Here is a 13,094-nt window from a genome sequence, read left to right as displayed (position 1 = left end):
GCTGCAAGCTCCACACGCAGAGGAGTTTGCTCAGTCTCAGAAGCTCGATGCTCTGGAAAGCAGAACAGAAACACCAGCAATGACAGTCAGGAGCCTGCACGAGGAGTAAGCAAGGCCAGCTCCACACCGAGACAGGCTGGTGTAGCAGGTCACTGTCATTCTTGCCCAAACACAGATGTATTTGGCATTTGGATCAACTGTTTCCATTCCCTGAGCTGCTTCTTGTGTTTCCTTTACCTTAGTAACCACAGCAGGCATGCACAAACACCTACAATGTGCTGCCAGCGATGTCTCACGTTGAGGAGTGGAGGCGTGAGGAGCAGCATTTCTGGCTGAGAAAACGCTGCGCTATTAATGCTCCAAAGGCAGGGAGGTCAGGAGAAGAAACACTAAATGCAGCTTTCCCCCCACCAAATAAAACAGGAGATCAAATAGCACAAACCTGTGCAGTTGCAGAGGGAGGTCTGTGCTCCACACCTCAGAAGCAGCAGAACCCTGCTGACACACTTCAGGGCAGTCTCATTTTTGGCCTCTTAAACTCATGATCCAGCCCTAAAAGATCTTTGCCACTGGCAACCTGACAATCTTACAATTGCCTCCAGCAGATAACAGGTCCCTTGGACATGAAGTGAGTCTAACCCAATTCAGATCAGCTTAACTAAAATTTTTATCATCTATGAACATAATATGAATCATTTGAGTCTAAGTTTTGCTCTGAACACAGCACACTGACTTCAAACACTGCCCAGTTCCCACAGATTACAGGAATGGCTCTTCCCTAGAGATATCTCAGATTCCAAACTGCAGTGCCATGTCAGACACAGAGCCCTTTCCCCCCCCACCCCACCCCCAAGAAAGCACATACCTAACACAATGGAAACTGAACCACCTGTACTGTACAAGCCCCCCTCCCACTCACCTGATGAATCAGCGTTACAATAAAGCACATGGAAATTAAATTAAGTACCATGAAAAGATTACAGCAGTAAATCCGCCTTTCAGTTACATTCGTGTAGCACCATGATTAAATCATTCCCTAGGTTCACATTGTCTACTTCAGACCAAAACAGGCTGCAGGCAGGACTAAGGCCTGCATTTTTTCCCTTGATTCAGAGAGTTGCCGTCCCTACCTTGGATCAATAGCAGTACAAAGTAAACACTGGTGCTGCACTGGACTCCCTCACTGCCCCACATCTTTTTGGCCCAGCTCAGCTGCCACCTTCCTCACCAAGATGGGGTGAGCATACTCTCAGGGCCACCTACCATCCCACCGTGAGCTGCCCTGCAGAGAACACCCATTCTCCACTTTCGGCAAGAAAACTTACCACGCACAGAGGGGAAGCTGCCGCAAAGCATGACTTGAGGCTTATCTCCTTCCCTCCCCACTCACAACTCTTTGGAAACTTGCTGCCAAGGAGGAAAGGTGGCAGCTGGGGACACATCCAATGCAGTGGCTGCTCTATGCTGTACAGGCATTGCTGAATACTATTATCTTGTGCATCAGTGCAAAGAGATGGAAGGAATATTTTGACAACAAAGATACTGCTGCAGCTGGATGAAATGAGGAGGTGACTACACAGCTTAAAGAAGTTTCCTCCTCACTTATGTTAAACAACTGTTTCACACTACAGCACTTTAGGTTTGCGTAGCTCTCAAAAAACATGGTTTCTGATCCAGCACACAGTTGTATGTGCTTATATATTTATTTTGCCGGGAATGCTGCCTCACTTCACTTAGTGCAAGCTAAAAGCATTGCCAAACTCAGGTCTACCTGGTTTTTAGACAGCAATGCAAATGGTCTCCAGTATGGTATCTGTATGAGCGCCTGTAGGAAAGGTAATTAATATCCCCACTTACTTACACGTAGCAAATTAGCATCACTGCAGACAGTCTCATGACTATTTCCTCACCATCCTGGAAGAAGTACATTAAAAATGGGTTCCACCGACCAGATAAGCCCACGCATCTAAAGAAACGATGTCACCTTGACAGCCTGCAATCCCCCACGCCACGCTGGCTACACACACTGGCCGTCCAGCCCTGCCACGCAGAGATGCCAGCGGGTGTGGGGGAAGCACCCCACAGCTCCCATCGCCAAACCCCAAACCGCAACAGGCACGCACAGAAATGGCAAAACACCCTCGCTACACACATCCTGGGCACAAAGCATGGGCAGAGGCTGCAGGGTTACCTTTCCCGGAGCTGCCAATGCTCAGCCTCTAACCGAAATCACGCTGCTCATAAAACGACTCTGGGGTACCACGTTACGCTTAAAAATAGGCAGTCTGGCTGCGCGGGGGTCAGAGAGAAGGGCTGGCTTTGGGGGCGGAATGGATTTATTGGGGTGATTGGGGGGGGCCTGTATTTGCTTTTAGAGGGTATTTTGGGGAGGATGGCTTTTGGGGTATTGTGGGGGGGCGTGCGGGGGGGAACTGGCTCTCTGCGGGTAAGCGGCTGGGAGACAGCCGACCCACAGCCCGGAGAAGGGGGCAGCCCGGCGCGTCTTACCTGGTCGGGGCGGCCGCCTTCAGCACGCCGCGCCCCGCCGCCGCCGCCGCGCCGCCCGCATCGCCGCCGCCAGGACACGCGTGGGATGGGGTGGAGGGGACACGCGTGGGCCCCGCGGAGCCGCTCCCCCAGCGGCACGGAAAGCGCGGAGCGGCGGGCCGCGGCCGGACAGCTGCTCGGGGGAGGCGGCGGCGGCAGGAAATACCAAAAGACTGATCCAACCACGCTAGGGAGGGAGGGAAGAGAAGGGGGAATAGAGGAAAAAATAGAAGGGGAGGAAAAAAAAAAGGGGGGAGGAAAAAAAGAAAGGAAACGTGCAAAATCCGGGCGGGATCGGCGCGGCGCGGAGCGGGCGCGGTGCTCGGCTGCCCGCGGGAGCACCCGCGGGAGCACCCCCGGGACCGCCCCGGCCTCTCCCCACCGGCCCGGCCGGGGCTCGGCTCCGTTTGGTTTGTTATTTCTCCCCCCGGAGTTTGTTTCTTTCTTCTGCCTGACACAGGGAGAGGCTGAAGCCAAGGCAGTGCAAATGAAGAAAAAAACCCAACAAAACAAACAAAAAACCCCTCCAAAACACCCCAAACCCCTAAAAAAAAAAATCATGCAGACCACCCCCCAGGCAAGCAACTACCCATCCTTGGGGTTCACTGATGCCATGTGTAAGGTGATGGAGAAAAGTCAACCTGGGGAAATCGCCACGCTGAAGCCCTCCAGCTGCAGGAGCACTTTGTCTCAGCATCCAGCCATATGCCTCCTCCGACGCCGTGACTCAAAGGCGCCTATGCAATATGCAGCCCTGACACGAAACCAGGCACACTCCCAGCTTCGCCTGTGCATCCAGAGTGAAAAATCAATCCCATAGCAAGCACAGACCCCTAAGCTCCTCCAGACGAGGAGGACAGTCCAATCATCGCATCCTTGGCCACAGCCTGCCTGCCCCTCGGGGGAGGCATGACTTTACAGGCAGTACAACATCTAGTAAAACATCACAAGCATAAAACAACCCAGACACACGCATTTCACTGCTGCTTCCTCTCCCTTCCACCCTGCGGGTCCCATGGTTCAACGTAGGACGAAGAACAGGAAGCCAAGCGGGACTTTACATCTCCTTCTTCACCATGGGAAAAGGTAATGACAAAAGTCCACCCAGACTCAGAGTAGCAGAGTTAAAAGTCACCCAAACTTTCTGAAACCAAAATCACATGAGGGGATAATGTGACCAGCATGCATGTCTGACTTTCATCGTCGAGTCTGAGTCACCCACAGACAGCCGAGCCCTTGGTGCAAAGAACAGTGTGGAGCTCAGACTCAGGCTTCTGAAACCAGAAGTGTTGAACCCGATGCCTGAAGTGCTCTGCCACCCCACCCTTCAGAGAAAAAAAAACAGATCCTTTTTCTCTTTAGTGTGTGCAGCCTCTAAACCCAGACAAAGACCCACCAGTTCTGATGTTCCTCATGCTACCCAGGAAGCCAGCTTCCAACTCTAAAGAGTAACACCTCATTAATTGAAAAGGTCTCTCAGATCTAAGAGAAAAATCCTGAATTCATCCAAAGCTGCAAGCTCAACTTGGACATGGACACAATTTCTCCTGCCTACAGCAAACTACAGCCCATCTATAGACTACAAGGCTTCACCCTGCATCACTTATATCCACGTACCTAATGTTAGCTAAGAGTAATGGCTGATTTTCTCCTAGTGAGCTTGATGGGACATAGAACAATATGTACTAGAGCTAGCTAGGGGCGCAGCGCTGAAGAAAAAATTCACCATCTATTTTTGCTCTTTCATAGAAGTTCTAGTACAAAGCAGAACTATAAACAGATTATAAACTAGACTATGGACAGATCACACAACCTAAACTATCCCTGCTATTTAAGAGTCACCATAGCCCTTCTCTACCTATTAAATAAGCCCTGAAGCACTTGCATAGGCAGGTAATCATTAGATTCACCTGTATTTGTAGTGATTTCTGCCATCATCTGCAAGGTGTGGAGACTTACCACGATTCCAGCTACCTTCAAGTCAGTTGGGATTTTGACTTAATCCTCACCACAATTTTACCCTGAGGACAAGCCTGTACTGTGCAACAGGGCAGGGCGCTGGATGGAGATGCCACAACAAGCATGAGCCAAGGCCTCTCGTCACCCTGGCTCAGGGCACCGCCAGGCAGAGACACTGTGTTGGAGGCAGAAGCAGCTTACCCCAGCTCATGTTGCCTTTCCCTCTCCTTACTGCATCCCGCCCTGTCTGCTTCAGGCCATGCCAAGCTCCTCTCTGTGCCTCCCACTCCCTTCACCCTTCTGCTTTTAGGGTTGGCTCACTCAAGTGTAGCCAACACCTTGCCTGGTCCAAATGTTTTTTTCACTAAAATGTGGGCTTGACATTGATCCTGCTGTCTGCATCCAGACTGGCTTTGTCCAGCCATGGCAACAGAAGCGGCTCCTTGGCTACTTTGATATGGAGATCTAGGGTTTCTAGCATCCCTACACAAATCACAGAGGGACTCAAAGTCCTTTTCCCAAGGACTTCTGTTTTAAAAGTTTTTAAAAACACTTTTAAAAGCGTTGTGGCTAAAGCTTTCCACTAAAGGATTTTCTTCTCAGGCAATCATTCCATGATTTTTAATATTTTGTATGTTCACTGCCATATTGCCATGCAGAGCTCATTTGATAAAAAACTAAGCATCTAAAAACATTCCTGACAAAACAGTTAGAGACCCTGATAAAGAATAGTACTTTACGTTTTCCTACGTGCTCTAGGACAGTGCATGTGACATTGGTGATGTGGATACACAGAGCAAAAGGCTTGCCAGTTAAACTGTCAGTATTTTGTGAATAAAACTGGACCGTCAGAGAAAATCCACATCAGACTGATGCTTTGCATCATGTAGCCATGACATTTCTGATGTGGTCCAAGGAGCCCTGAAATTGGATTTGCTGTGTCTTCGGACCTTGCACCAGATGGGTCCTCTAACTCTGGGTTAGAGAAGAAAAACGACATCCATCACTTCTCTGCCTGTCTGTCAAAGACAGGACCTGGACCCATTCTCCCCCTTATAAATCCCCTACAGGAAAGCGGGGAAACTGAACCATGAAAACACTACTATTGTCAAAGACTATTTTCCGCAGCCCTCTAGTGTCTGTTCTGTTAACAGCCGTTCAGAAGACAACACATCTGCTCGGACTCTGCTGGTAGTGATTATTTTGCCTGCGCCATCTGCAGTCCATGCAGATATACCTGAGCTGCCCGTAAAACCCTAACGGGGTGGCTGAGGAGTACAGAGCTCATGACCCAACCCTGCATTTGGGCTGGGGTTTGCTGCGTGCACCAGCTTCTGCTCTAACACCACCCGAGCTTCCTAGCTTAAAGCTAATCCATCAGTGTCCCCAGATATGACATATCCCTTTGATAAAAGCTCTTTGATGGATGTACCTGGCAGTTAGGGCTGAGGTCCATTTCCGGCTTCAATTCTCCTTTGTGAGAAAACAGCCTTCCTTTTAGGGGGTCTGCAGCTGTGATGCTTTCTTTGGGCATTTGCCAGTGTTTGCACCACTTACCTTTCTCGCCACAGCAATATAACCGTGTCCTAAGAGGGCTTGTAAACTGGTGTGAACTCTATCATAAGCAAGGGTAACAAAACCAGCAAAGCACAATAAACTGTAATTGTAGTGCTGGGAGAGTGAAATCAGAGTGATTCAGCTGTGTTACTACAGTCCTTACAATCCAATAATGCAACCCAGAGAGCTTAATAGTTAGGGCACTTAAAAAACAATATCTAACATCTTTTTATGACAACCCTAGGAGATGTGCAACAATGCAGTATCTGTGCTGTTTAAAACTTGTGATAGGGAGGGGGATAGGGAGACAGGGAGGTGAGCTGCAGCAACAGATAGATCCTGTTCAGACAGTTCTTGCAGGTCAGCAGCCTGCCATCTGCCCTAGGAAATGATGACAACCTTTTCTCCTGCTTCTTCCTCTTTGAATCCTTCACCTTTCGCTAACTGCTGAGCTCCTCTTCCCCCCAGCAGAGATCAGACCCCACCTATGTAAATCCAAATACATACTCATTTTGCAGTCTTCACATGACTTGCATTTTGTGTTTTCCTCTACCTCACACCATACCTACAATAGTCCTACAAGCTCCCATTTATGACTAGAAAGGTTATTAAATACCATAAAAGCTATCAGATATATTTATTGGCCTCTATCAAAATGGAAATTGAGAGGAACAATCATATTCTTATCATCATAATTAGCACAATGCCTCTACAGCCATAACCACATTAAGCAGACATCATATGAACGGTTGTTAGGATTGCAAGATATTGCCCTTAAGCTCATGACACATTGCAAGACAAGAAGCAGGAAGCTTTAAAACAAATGAGTTAAAAGAGAAGTTACTAAAAACAGGTCTTTATCATTAGCCATAAGCTTCAACACAGCTGTATATAATTAATTATAAGAAAAAGATCACTTTTACCCGCATGCATTTTCCAGTGCAAAGTTCCTTTGCAAAAATGTTTAAAGCCATAGCTGGATAGAGGAGGAGTTTCTCGTTAACAAATAGTAGTCTGTCTGCTCAGAGCTCTGAAAACGTAAGACCACAGCTAAACATGTTTGCTCATTTTAGATTTTGAAAAACAGAGCTGCTGCTAAACCAGGTTCCTAATTGCAAGTTTGCTAGAATGGGTCTCTGAGGAAGTTAGAAAAAACCACAAATATCTCCCTGGGCGCCACTGGATATCGGAGTCCTCTTGTGGCAAAACGTAGAGGAAAATTTTCATCAACTGACAACTGCTGAAAGTTAGGGCTCTACACAGGAGCCTGCATGGGGAGTAAGATACAGGGAGTATCAGCTTCGCAAAGAGATTCATGTCACATTGCAAAGCATAAAAACATCAGCGTGAAGACTTCGCAGCTGGCAGTGGGCAAGCATCAAAAGGAACAGAATGCCACTGTGTTTTGATATTGCAGATTGTGCTTCTGTTTACTTTAGCAGCTCCTGTCTGTTAGTGTGTGTTCCCTGCTGAGATGATGTTTCTGGCTGGGGTTTTTTTCCTCCGTTAGCAGCGGTAATTTTTCCTGAGTATTTCGCTAGCAAGAACTTTTCTCCTGGCTAATATATTCACCGTACAGTAACACAGGCCATGCCCTGTCCTCCTTCTTGTCAGTCTGCTATTGAGATGGGTACATAACACAATTCTAAGATCTTGTTTAGATCCTGCTGCTCTGTATTTCATCTCCTTTTCTGCTGTGTTGTTTTCTACCTGTAATAATCCTTGTGGACTGCCTTGAGTTCAGCTTAGGAGACATTTTGTGTGAGTGATGGATGCTGGCTATGTTAGCACCATGCTCCCTGCCTGGAGCAATACTAGAGAAGATGGAGTAAGTGAAAAATCTGAGGGTCTTTCTTTATGCACATGCTGTGGTCAGAAGATTTTCAAATGTCCACATCTGGGCTTTGAGCTACAGCAAAGAGGTATGAATTTCACCCAGTGGGCTAAGGCTCCAAAGAGCTCATGAGCCACCCACAGCTCTGATGGTCCTGTAAAAGAGGGTTTGTACTTTCAGGAAAGAACCGCCAGCAATAGGTTGCGGCAGAGGCTTCAGAGGCAGTTTTAAAGACCTGCCAGTAACAAGATAAAAGATCACAGATGTTCTAACCTGCTTTGTTTGTTCTATAGAACCTGTCATATGCTTGGATGGTGCCCTGCTTTCTACAACCTTAACACCAAGGGTGTTTTTCAGGAATCTAAACACAACACCATTTCAACTGTTTCTACCCAGACCTGATCCCAGAGATATCTTTTGTGATCTCAGGTATCTTATATTAAAAAAGACTTCTTGGGCAGATCTCACCTTCCCTACCCTGCACCCTTGCTAACATAAACTTTTGTCTCAAGGGAGTCACCCTCAGGAGTCCTAGATTAAGGTCTGTGCTGGGTAAGACTGTTCTTCCACACACCTTGGTCTTGTTACGGCTGGAGTCAAATGAGGTTTAGTTGTGACTACCAGAGAACCTTGTTTCGTATTGCTCATCTGAAGGCTGTTCACATCAAGCACTATGAACCTATTTTATTGTCCTCTAAGTGTCTAAGAGAGAAAATTAAACTGAATGCTGTCATGATGGCTTTGGTGTGAAAAACAGATCAAAGAGTTTGGTCACCATTGATTTGCTCCTGCAGGCCTGGTGAGTAATGAACTGCAAGTCCCCTCTCAGAGGGAAGCCCAATACCCTGAGCTGATCTGGTGAGCAAGGTTCCTTTTGCAGCTAGCAGCAGGCTGGAAAGCAGCCGAGATACCCAGGAGCTGACAAACTGTCCAGTGAAATCTGGGCTAGATTTCAAAACCCTTGATAAGACATGACACGAAACCAATTTGCTATTCAAAAACATTCCAATAGCTCTTGTTCTTGATCATATTTCAAGCTAATTGCAAACAAGCTAGCTGTTACAAAGCCTTGAAGTATAAAAATAAAACATACACATATATGTAAATATATGCATATATGCATATGAATATATATGTAAATGAATTTTTTTCATTGCTAAATAAGATTGGAACATCCACATCAGTATGGATACCTGACATGGTTCTGAACGTTCACAGTTTTCTCAACAGCTAATGGGAAATGTCCATATGAAGTCAAGCTTTATAAACTGACAGGTTTTTTTAGTTTATTTTTCTTCCTGCCCCAGATAAACTTTGGAGCAGATGCCAAAAATTTTGTCTGGACTGAGTGCTGTTGTCATACAGGAAACATTACAGTGAGAAGAAACATAAACACATCTCTCTATAAAGGATTTGATTATCAGTCTCATAGATATAGACACACAGATCTTTGTATAGGTCAATATCAATCAACACATATTTATTTGTTTATTGACTGATCGATACTCTGTCCATAGACAGATCTGGATCTAGGCAGACAGAAAGTCACAGCTTAGTTCTGCTTTGTTCATTACTTCATCCTCTCCAGAGACGGGCTTTTTAACTTACAGATAACTGAATCTAGTTCCTGACACCCAACATACGCTATTCATCTGGAAGTCAGGCCAGAGAGTCACAAACCTCATCTATTAGTAGCTTTGTAATAACACTATATCATATTCCCAAGCTTGCAGCTGCTTCCAAACATTACAGGATGTGTTTGTTCTCATACTTGACCCTTTTTATTTTGCCTGACTCTTGACTCACTCTTGCAGCCAGCTCATCTCTGATAAATTATGGAACCTCTCACAGCTTCTTTCTTGCGCTGGTCTCTGAAATCCATCTTCTGACTCCATCTGTGATCAAGCAAAAAAGTCTCCTTGGTTGTTTCAATTCATTTTAAGGATTCTTTGTTATTGCTGATGCCTCCCAAGAACAGGACACCTGCACTTGCCACAGGGGCTTGAAGGAGATCAGAAAGAGAAAGTATAATAATATTTTCCGCTACTGCTGAAGGGCAGCTGGCTTATGGTTTGTCTGCACAGAGGGATGCCAGTATTTTTGTCCTCCTTTTGCTTCAAGCAGGGAGACCTATCCAGTGTCCCTGTCACAAATTATAATTGCAGAAGTAAAACACAAAAGAGTGAAGCCTGGAAGAAAAAAAAAAACTGTTTCCCCAGCACAGATCTAACACTATCAGAGACCATGCTCTGACTTACAGCCCAAAAAGGGCAACACACAAAGGTTTTTTCCAGAGCAATATGTCCATCTCTTTTATGCCATAGAGGACATGATTTGATCCCAGAGTCACTGATTAGATCTGTACTGCTGAAGTCCAAACACAAAGGCAGTCTCACAGAGGATGGCTGGATTTAGCTACTATTTGAGTCTTGAAATAGTGGAATAATAGCTTGGGAAGTATTATTAACGTCTCTGGCTGTTTTCAGTCCTGATGAACTTCATTGTTCCACTGCCATCTATTATGTCTCCTCATACAGTGAAATCAGGCTTGCTGTGGTGTTTGGCTTTCTCATGCTATTGCTACATTAGCAAGCAGGAGCAGATCTGTAGGGTGAAGAAACTGGTAGTGAGGATGCAACATCCACACTACTTGCATTTCAGACAGCTGACTTTGGACTAGCTTTAGTCTGATCCCATCACGTCAGCATCCGTCAGCAGCTACAGTGAATTAGGTATGCTCCTGGAGTACACCATCCCATGCCTTTCACTGAAAGGGAATCCAGGTGCATGTACTCTGAGACTGCTTTGACTATGAATCAAAGAGAAGTAAATAAAGATGATTTGGAGATTTACCTCAAAACCATGTTGCTGGTCTGTCTGGGAAAAAAAAAAGTGTGACACATCTGAGATACTAGCAGGCTGCTGACTGAAGAAAGAGATATTGGTGGAAAGAACCACTGCTGAATGCAAAGAGACAGATTATAGGATAACGTGTCACCTTATCTACTGACTGTTAATAGCTCCTTAGATTTGCACAAGCCCTGGAGCACATTGCTTAGCCCTTCTATCATATGGCCCTCTATTACTACCTGGAAGTGTGGGTCAGGCTACTTGTCCCCACCTCACACCTAGGGGGGGACACTGTGCAGCAAGTCACCTGCACAGGTCACCACTGGAAGCAGAACCTGCAGCTGGAGCAATGCAGCCCCATATTCCACCCTGGCCTCTACTGAGTGCAAGCCTCACAATGGCGCCAAAGACTACTTTATTCAATCAGCCACTGACATATGGTGGTTTTATGCTACCGTTTTGAAGATGAACCATGTTAAATGCAGCACCCATCTGTAGGAATGTATCTGAGAGAAAATGGCCATGTGAGCCAGCCTCCCTACTATGAGAGATTAGATTAAGGGCAAGACAGGTGGTAGAAGATGGAATTAGTACATGGGAAAAAAGGGAACTGAGAAGGTAGAAAACATGTTGTGCTGATGACTAAGCAATTTACTATGCGAATTCTTGTAACCAATCTGATGTGTGAATGAACTGCATGGACAGCGCGTGGACAGTGTAACTAGCTAATCAGAAATACGCAAGTGGCATGTACGGCTACAACACAGGGTATAAAAGATGATGATCTGTGCTTAATAAACGGCTTCTGTTGATTCACATTGGATCGTCTGGAGTCCAGTTATTTCTCCTCACCCATCCACTTTGACCTCTCATAGCAAAGATACAGGGATTAAAAGTAAAACCAGCTTCTAAGAACAGATGTCTTTTTAAAAAGGCAGTCAGTGAAAAACATACCATAGTTTTGAACAACAAATGCTATCTGTGGTTACACAGAGCAAGAAATTGTAATAAATACACAAATATATGAAATGTGTTAGTTTAAAGTGTTATTACTTGTATTTATATTTGTGTGACTACAGGACTAACGTTGATCAGGCATATTTGAATGAAAACAGAGTTCAAGATCATCAATGATCTCTTGCTACCCAGAACAAGAGGTACTCTGGGACTCTGTGATATGCAATTAATCCTTGTCCTACTTCCCATTAGATCCTCGGGTACGAAGAAAAGAGTAGAATAAAATATTCTCTTTAGTTGATCTCAGGGGGAGACAAATAATTGCATTTAAATATGGAGAGCTAACTTTTTAGTAGTCTGCAAAAGTACCTTAAGTAACCCTTGGCAAAAGAGGTTTTTTTAAGCAGAGCAGAATCCAAATGAAGCTTCCTGGGTGTGGGGTCATATTAAAACCTTAAAATTCAGCCTACTTTGATCAGAGCTGTGCAAAGCATCTCGGTCAGCTTGTGGTTCTGCAGCAAAACTCTGTGCTCCTCACAGCTCTGTCAAACTTTCCCGTGAAACCAGACAAAACTCAGTAGTTCTGGGCTCCGTCAGAAAGCTCATAGGAGGCCTGTATCAGCAGCAGAACAGATACAAGGCTCTGCTGGTTAAGACCAGAGTGAAGTCCAGCTTATAGATCGGTTTTGAAAAATTCCACTTTCCAGTGGTGGGAAATTCTTTTTATCAGGCAGCAAAACCATAACAGACTAGATCTGTAATGGAGCAATGCCATCTGATGTCAGCTGGGGGTTTGGAGATCATTATGTGTTCCTTTTCTTTACCTGAGAAGATTGCTCTGAGGTTGTGTCAGTGGATTATGTCAAATGGGCTAGTAAATTTTAGGGATATTCGAGGTAAATTGTTTTCTCATCTTCTCTCAAATACGTATCTTAGAAGCCTGCTTATACATGTACACACATTTTCTCCCTGAACAGATGTTACTTTTCACAAAATTGCAGGCTATCATCTGTGATGAATACTAAATAGTTTCAAAAAGCCTTCTCTGCAAGTTGGTACAAAGCATAGAGCCCAAAGGAAAGAAAGGAGGGGCTTGGTGAGGAAAATAACATCCTCATCAGACCAGGTCCCCGCTCTGGCCTCTGCACTGAATTTCTGGGTGCAAACCTTTTACCCGTTTACAGTTCTTCATCTGCAGGATGGAGCCTTTCCCACAGACTTTGTTTACTTACATTTTAAACTCTTGACATCAGAGGATGTTTTACCTACCATGTCTAGAAATTCAATTACTCCTATTCTAATATAAATAACAACATTTTATTTCAGTTCAGTATTGTACTTCATCACTTGTAGAGAGAAACACAGTCACCGACTTGTTCTTCTCTATCGC

General features: G+C 45.3%; 1 protein-coding gene across 3 annotated transcripts in view; it reads right to left on the bottom strand.

Moving 5' to 3' along the window:
• Nucleotides 1-13,094, bottom strand: part of OSBPL5 (oxysterol binding protein like 5) — a 183,430-nt gene that overhangs the window by 137,633 nt on the left and 32,703 nt on the right. The window contains exon 1 of one of the 3 annotated variants that reach the window (XM_063332844.1): nt 3,189-3,352. The exons of 1 other annotated variant lie outside the window; for it this stretch is intronic. The gene's annotated coding sequence lies outside the window, so the exon portion shown is untranslated. Of the gene's footprint in view, nt 1-2,508; nt 2,748-3,188; nt 3,353-13,094 lie in introns of those variants that run through there. One more of the 3 variants, XM_063332845.1, reaches the window with a different exon arrangement.

Source organism: Chroicocephalus ridibundus, chromosome 4 (assembly GCF_963924245.1).
Source record: "Chroicocephalus ridibundus chromosome 4, bChrRid1.1, whole genome shotgun sequence".
Taxonomy (NCBI): Eukaryota; Metazoa; Chordata; class Aves; order Charadriiformes; family Laridae; genus Chroicocephalus; species Chroicocephalus ridibundus.
The sequence above is the reverse complement of the archived record's forward strand: the minus strand, read 5'-3'. Positions and strand labels throughout refer to the sequence as shown.